This window comes from Pteropus alecto, unplaced genomic scaffold, assembly GCF_000325575.1.
Source record: "Pteropus alecto unplaced genomic scaffold, ASM32557v1 scaffold239, whole genome shotgun sequence".
In the NCBI taxonomy this organism is placed as follows: Eukaryota; Metazoa; Chordata; class Mammalia; order Chiroptera; family Pteropodidae; genus Pteropus; species Pteropus alecto.
In genome coordinates this window covers 3,931,653-3,940,228 of record NW_006494613.1, presented here as the reverse complement: position 1 = coordinate 3,940,228, position 8,576 = coordinate 3,931,653, and positions in this window count along the sequence as shown.

Here is an 8,576-nt window from a genome sequence, read left to right as displayed (position 1 = left end):
AAAAAAAAAAAAAAAAAAAGAGCAGGAAGCCATTAAGAGAAAATTTATTGAGGTAAGAAAAACAATAGGATAAGATGAAACATGGAATGAGATACTCCAATTCAGAAAAAGTAAAAATGTAATTTTTTCTAAAACACACATGGAAAGCTCACTTTAATATAATAATTGAAGGAAGAAAGAGATTAAAATTATAAAGGAAACAGATATGGGGCAGGCAATGATGATTCAAATAAAAAATCATCAGTGTTCCTCTAGGTAGTGGGGAGAAATTTTGGAGAGGGTGAAAGTAGTAGTTGGAATAATTAAGAAAATTGTATACCAGGGCATCCAAACTGAAAGGCTCATCAAAAGTATAGAAAATGAGTTAGTCAGACTCACCAAGAGTCTTTCTAGAAAGTGGTTTGGGTTTCAATGAAAGAGAAAAGTATACTAAAAATATCAAGGCAGAAAATCCAGTTTACAAATTGAGAAATGAAGTTATGATGACTTCAGATTTGTCTTCTAAAATAATAAATCAGACAGATAAAAGTGTAATGAATGCATATTATAAGTGGAAATGTTTGTGGCCTAATAATTTTATATTCTTCCTAAAGTATACCGCTCATAAATGACATAGTACAGTTCCTGATGTCATCACTGTTAAATAAATGCTAGATTTATTGAAGACAAGATACATAGAAACTCACAGTATAAAAAGATTGAAAGTGAGCATGGAAATAAGTTAGGCACAGATATAAGTATAAACATTATAAAATGAGTAAAACGTAAATTCAATATCAAAAGTCATTCTTGTTCAGATATTCAATAAGTATAAGTCAATATTCTAATAAGATGGAAATATAGATTGAAAGAAGTATAGAAGAAGTAATAAGCGTGGTACAAAAATCTCCTAACTGAGGGATTCAAAAGATGTCAAATTTTTAACTTTAATAAATAAATAAGTATGGGTTTTGAAAACCTTAAATGCTAACCACCGCACTACATAAAACAGTACACCTAACTTCCTACACACTAAAAATTATAAAAATACAGCAAACAGTATACATATGCCAATGACAAAACAAAATGGTAAAGGATATAGAAAGCATAAAACAAAATGATAAATTTACACTAAAGAAAAACTATATATGATATATAGTTATATAAATTTATAGACTGCCTATTAAAAAGCAAAGAATCACAGCTTTCATAGAAAAAAATAAAACTTGCCTATAACATATTTGAAAGAAGTGGATAGAAAATTTTAAATAGAGAAGTGAATATATTCTATTCCAAATAAAATAAAAAGAAAGTAGGTTGATGTATTAGATTTAAATTCCAATTCATCACCCTTTCCTGAATCCATTCCATTTGCTTTGTTATATTCCTACTACAGGTAGGGAAATTTGTCCCACTTCTTGATATAGACACAAGTAATATGGTTTCCCCTGGAAAATAGGACCTTGGTAGATGTAATACAGGCAGAGGCTTTCACGTTAGGCTTAGCCTCCCCCACCTTTGTCATCACTATGAAAGTGTCACTGGTCTAGCCTGCTAGAAGAGGATGTAAAAGAGCTAAGTTCTTCAGTTGTGCTGGTCTCACTGGCTGATAGCCAATTAACAGACAAACACACTAGTGAAGCAAACCAAGAAGAGTAGTGCCACCTAATTCCCACCTAACTCTACAAGTGTAAGTAATAACTGCTTTATGTCAAATGCCACTAAGGATCTGGGGATTTTTTTTTGTTTCATTTTGTTTAGCTTTATTGTGACATCATCTACTTTTTCTCACTGGTAATATTAATATCAGGTAAAAAAAATAAAAAAAGTTTTTAAATGACACGAAAAGTTAAGTAGAGTACTGTAAAACTCTCAAAGAGCATTGAACTGATTCAACTCTGGTATATTTTTAGGAATGGAAAAAAAGTTCTAGGTATCAAAAACTTATGGGAACCCCCAATAAAATTATCTATAAGTGGATTTCTCAGCAGAAACTTTGCAAGCTAAGAGGCAGTGAAATGATATATTTAAAGTGGTGAAAAAGAAAAACTTCCAACCCAGAATTGTATAACCAGCAAAACTGTCCTTCAAAAATGAGAATAAAATTAAAAATCCCCAAACAAAAGCTGAGGGAGTTCATAACCACTAGACCTGCTCTACATGAAATACTAATGACAGTCCTTCAAGATGAAATGAAAGAACATTAGACACTAACTCAAAGTCATATGAAAACATAGTTTTCTGGTAAAGACAAATGATAGACAAATATGAAAAACAGTATTACTGTAATTTTGATTTGTCATTCTACTTTTTACTTTATTTTAAAAGACAAATGCATAATAATAGTTATAAATTTATGTTAATAGGTATACAATATATAGATATAATCTGTGACATAAATAACATAAAGTGAGGGAAGCAGAGCTGTAAAAGCATAGAGTTCTTATGTAAAAGTTAAATTTTTATTGAAGTCTTTATTGTTATTAAGTTAAGTTAGTATCAATTTAAGACAGATTGTCATAACTTTAGGATGTTATATATACTCCCCATGATAACCAAAAAGAAAATATCTATAAAAGATACACAAAAGGAAATGAAAAGGGAATCAAATATGTCACTATGAAAAATCAATGAAACACAAAGAAATACAGTAATGGAAGAAATGAGAGACAAAATAAAAAGCTATAAGACGTACAGGAAATAACAAAATGGCAAAAGTCGTGTTTTACTATAAGTAATTACTTTAAATATAAATGGATTAACTACCCCACCACCAACCACAATCAAGACACAGATTGACAGAATGGGAAAAAAAAGTAAGATCCAAATATATACTAATTATAAGAGACTCACTTTAGATCTAAAGACATGCATAGGTTAAAAGTAAAAGAATAGAAAAAGATATTCAACATAAATAGTAATCAAAAGTAAGTGCATCCACATTTCTTGAAGTATGATTCACAATAGCAGAGATATGGAAATAACTTAAATGTCCTAAATGATGAATGAATAAAAAATATGGTATATATAGACAATGGAAAATTATTCAGCCATAAAAAAAGAAGAAAGTTCTGCCATTTGGGGCAACATAGATAAAGCTAGAGGGCATTATACTAAGTGAAATAAGCCAAACAGAAGGAAAAATACTGTATGGTATCACTTTTATGTGGAATCTAAAAATAAAAAGACAATTTTAGAGAAACAGAATAGAATGACAGTTACCAGGGACTGGGGGAGGAAGAAGTGGGAAGTTATAGGTCAAAAGGTATAAACTTTCAGTTAAAGAGTAAGTTTTGAGGATCTAATACACAGCATAGTTACAACATTTAATAATATGACATTGTATACTTAAAAAATTCTGAGAGTAGATCTTAAGCATGCTCATCATACACAAACACACACACACAGAGTTAATTATGTGGGATAATGGATGCGTTAATTACTTTGATCTTGGTCATCATTCCACAATGTATATGTATATCTGTATACATACACACACACACACACACATATATGTCAAATCATCATGTTGTACACTTTAAATGCATACAATTATATTTGTCAATATTCCTTAATAAAGTTAGGGGAAAAAGAGAGAGCATAGAACAGATATGGCTATATTCGTATCAGAGAAAACAATTTAAGTTAAAAACTCTTATAAGAGACAAAGAAGGGAGAAATTTAAAATGGTGTAGATGATAGAGGCTCTGTTCATCACTCTGGTGACCAAATCAAACTTGTGATGGAAACAAAGGGCAGCAGCAAAGAAAAATTACCTGGGATCTAGATGAATAAGCCATACAACTAGGAAGAAATCCAAAAAATCACTCTGCAACAACAGAAGGTAGGACGGGGTGAGGACATGGTGCTGCCCAGTCTCAAGAGGCTGATTGAGATGGAGGCTGCTGCAGCAGCAGCAGAAACCTCTTAAAGGAGCCGTGTCTGCAAGCAGATTTTTGCGATAACGGACCTGTTTGCTCTGAGCACCAGTACTCATTCGGCTGCGCGCAGCAGGTACGAGGGACTTACAGGGAGATATTGTAGGAATGAGGACCAAAGTGAGACTCGCTCAGTACAGCAGTGCCCATAGTATTCATTGTTCCCTGTTGAGCCCTCCCCCCTACTAGTACACCAGACACAGCGCCGCCATAACTGTAACATCATCAAACTGGATAACAGAGGTCGCTCTGCCTAGAGGATTCCCTGAAACCCCGTCTCCCCCAACTCGCGGCCCCACCCAAGACACATCCAGATGTGTCCTCAGTGAGTCAGGTGCTCCTTGCTGAGACTCACACTGGAGGCAGCTGGCCTTGGTTTCTGATGTGGCCTTTTGAGGCAACTATAAGCACAGCATTGGTGGATTACTTGCTGAATCTTAAAAGGTGGCCCCAGAGGGGTAGAGGTTTGGGCTAAGTTTGACCTGCAGCTGAACTCCTCTTAGGACTGTGCCACTGGATACCTACTTCACAAATCCACACTAATAAGACCAGGAGACTTAGGAGCTTTGCTTAATACATAGAAACAGACGCAGAAAGGCAGCCAAAATGGGAAGACAAAGAAGCAGAAACCATATGAGAGAACAGAACAGAGATCCAGATATAATGGAGTCAAGTAATCTAACAGATGCAGAGTTTAAAACACTGGTTATAAAGATGCTCGATGAACTTTTGGGAAGTGTAGATAAATTCAGTGAGAACTTCAACAAAGAGATAAAAAATATAAAAATGGAAATGGAAATTATAAAAGGAAACCAGTCTGAAATGAAGAACACATTATCTGAGAAGTATATTAAATGGAATAAACAAAGGAATAAGCGAAGTAAATAAATAAAAGGATCAAATGCCCTGTCTAGAGGACAGGAAAGTCAATCAGGACACTCAATCAGAATGGCAAGAGGTAAGAGGCCAAGACTATAAAAATAATTTAAGGAGCACATGGGGCACTATTAAGGGTCCAAATATTCATCTAATCGGTGTAACTGAAGAAAATCAAGATGTTGAACAGCTGTTTGAAAAAATAATAATGGAAAACTTCCCTAATTTGGTGAAGGAAATGGACATAAAACCCTAGGAAGCTCAGAGAATTCCAAAAATCAGGGATCCAAAGAGGCCTATACCAAGACATATCATAATTAAAATGCCAAAGGTTAAATACAAAGAGAGACTCTTAAAAGCGGCAAGAGAAAAGCAGTTAGTTACCTACAAGGGAGAACCCATAATACTGGCAGCTGATTTCTCAAAAGAAACTATGCAAGACAGAAGGGCTTAGCAAAAGATATTCGATAGGATGAAGACCCAGGATCTACAACCAAGAATAATTTATCAAGCACAGCTATCATTTATAGCTTAAAGGACAGATAAAGAGCTTCCCAGACAAAAATAAGCTAAAAGAATTTATCACCACCAGGCCAGTATTACAGGAAATGTTGGAGGGACTTCTTCTAGAAGAAAAAACACGTATCAAAAACAGGAATAAAGAATAGTAATAACTACATTCCTATCATAAGTACCTTAAATGGAAAAGAATTAAGTGCTTCAACCAAGGGATGGAATGGCTGAAAGGATAAGAAAACAAGACTCCTACATATGAAAAGGAAGGGGATGGAAAAAGATATTGCTGTGATGAACCAGAAGGTATTTAAGTCGGATAGAAAAAAATAAATACTGTATGATTTCACTTATATACAGAATTTAAGGAATAAAAAGAACAAACTAACCAAAAACAGACTCACAAATATAGTGGAAAATTTGATGATGGACAGAGGTGAGGGGTGTTTGGGGAACTGGGAGAATGAGGTGAAGGGTTAATGAAGTACAAATTAGTAGCTGATGGATGGTCACAGGGATGGGAAGCATGGCATAAGGAATGCAATTAGCATTAATACATTGGCTAGGTGGTGGTCAGGGGAGGGAAGGAGCAATTGGGGGGATCATTTTACTAACTATATAGATGTCTAACCAATGTACTGTATACTTGAAACTAATTAAAATTTAATAAATAAATAAATAAAAAGAGACAAGGATATTATAGATCTAAAACTATAAAATTTTTAGAAGAAAACATAAGGAGAAAACTTTGTGACACTAGATCTGACAATTTCCCAAATCTTACAAAAAAAAGCACAAAGAGAAAAAAATTAGAGAAATTGAAATTCATCAGAATTAGAAACTTTGCATCACAAAACATTATAAACAGAGTGAAAAGGCAACCCATATAACAGGAGAAAGTGTTTACAATTCATACATCTGATAAGGGATTTATATCTAGAATATATAAAGAACAATTTGACAATAACAACAAAAACAAACAACAACCTAATTAAAAAATGGATGAAGTTTTGAATGAACCTATAAATAAAGATATACAAAGGGCCAATATGCACATGAAAAGAAGCTCAACATCTCTGATTACAGAAATATAAATCAAAACCACAATGATATGCCATTTGAAATCCATTACAATAGCTACCATAAGAAAAATAAAAAACTAACAACCGTTGGCAGGAGTATAAAGACTGTGGAACTACTAGAGCTCATGTGTTGCTAATAGGGATGCAAAATGGTGCAAATGCTGTGGAAATGGTATGATGCTTCTTCAAAAAAGTTAAAAGTAGAATTACCATACAATACAGATATTCCATATGTGAGTATATACCCGAAGAACTCAAAGAGATATTTATACACCCACATTCATGGGAGCATTATTCACAGTAGCCAAAGTGTGGAAGCAAGACAAGTATCCATCAATAGATGAATGGATAAACAAAATCTGGTATACACATACAATGGAATGAAAAGGAAGAAAAGTCCAATGTGTGTCACAACATGGGAGAACTTTGAAGACAGTACACTAAATGAAATAAGCCAGTCACAGAAATACAAATACTATTATTTGTATTTCTGTGACTGGCTTATTTCACTTACAAACTCCATTTGTATGAGGTACCTTAAGTACCTCATACAAACTCCATTTGTATGAGGTACCTTAAGTAGTCAAATTTATAGACATAAAGTAGAATAGTGGTTACCAGAACTGGAAACAAGTGGCAAATAGAGAGTTACTGTTGAATGGGTACAGAGTTTCAGTTAGGGAACATGAAAAAGTTCTAGACATGGATGGTGGTGACAGTGTGTATGTATATTCACAACAATGTGAACAACCTAATGACACTGAAATGTAGACTTAAAAATAGTTAAAATTGTAATTTTTTAATGTATGTTTTACTACAATTAAAACAACAATGAAAATGTACAGAATCCAATTCCTGTCATTATGAATACCTGATTTCCAGACTTGCCTTGCTTCTGCAAACAACTAGAACACTGGATAAAATAGAAGGAAAAAAGGACATGGTTCCATAGTGTAGCAGTTAGCACATCTGCTTTACACACAGAAGGGCCTGAGTTCACGCCCCAGTGGAGCCAAGGTCCATGGTCTATGGCTATGCCATCCTGAACAAGCTCGATGTCTGATTTCAAAAGCAGGGTCAGGCCTGGTTAGTACTTGGATGGGAGACCACCTAGGAAGACCAGGTGCTGTAGGCATAAATAATAATAAAAAATATATATGGAAAAATAAGTTTAGACATTATATAAGAAACACAGGACTATGATCTCCGAAAGAAAGGAAACAAATTATTTGAACCCTATAACTAATACTTTTTACCTGCGAGTAGTTTCCACACTGCAATGCAGTAAGGCTGAACCCAAGGAGAGCACGGTGGTGTTACCAAGTTAGAGAGAAACTGGAGTTTGGGAGGTTAAAGCAACTAGAATTTATTTTGGAGTGCCACAAAGGAAGGAGCCATGCAGAGGCAGAGCTCTAAAATCAGCAGATGGGATCCTGTGAGTGGGTTGCAAAGGGTGAAACTCCACAAAGAGATGTAATCTGAACAATTCCAAAGGTCACAATGTGCTCGAACACAATAAAGTCCCAACTAGCCAGAGTAGAATGACCTTAATGAATGTCATGGATTATCTAGAGACCCTAGAAGGGTCGGACTTAGTTTTAAGGGATCTAAACTAGCTCTAGAGTAAAAGAGACCCATCATTTCTCTCTCTCATTCTCTCAACTCTGCTTTCTTTGATCCAGCTTCTTTCTCTGGCAGGCAGGATGCTATTTATATTAAATATTGAGAGAAAATATTAACAATCTTGAGGTAAGCAAAGATTTCTCAAACAAGATTATAAAGTGTGAAAGAAAAAATGATAAATTGGACACTGTCATAATGAAACATACCTTTACCTAAAAGGACATTGACAAGAATATGAATATATAGGCTTGCAATATGTACATCTGAAAAGTACCTGAATGTATCCAGAATGTGTGTTTATACATACACATATATATAAAAGAATAAGATAACTCAATTTGTAAAAATTGACAAAAGAATTGAAGACACTTCACAAAAGATGGTATAATGGCCAATAAGCTCATGATATGCTCAACATCATTAGTCCCTGGGAAAATATAAACTAAACCAAAATAATAAGCCATTACACACCCACTAAATGAAATGAAAATATAAACTAAACCAAAATAATAAGCCATTACACACCCACTAAATGACTAAAATGAAAAGACTGACAAAACCAAGT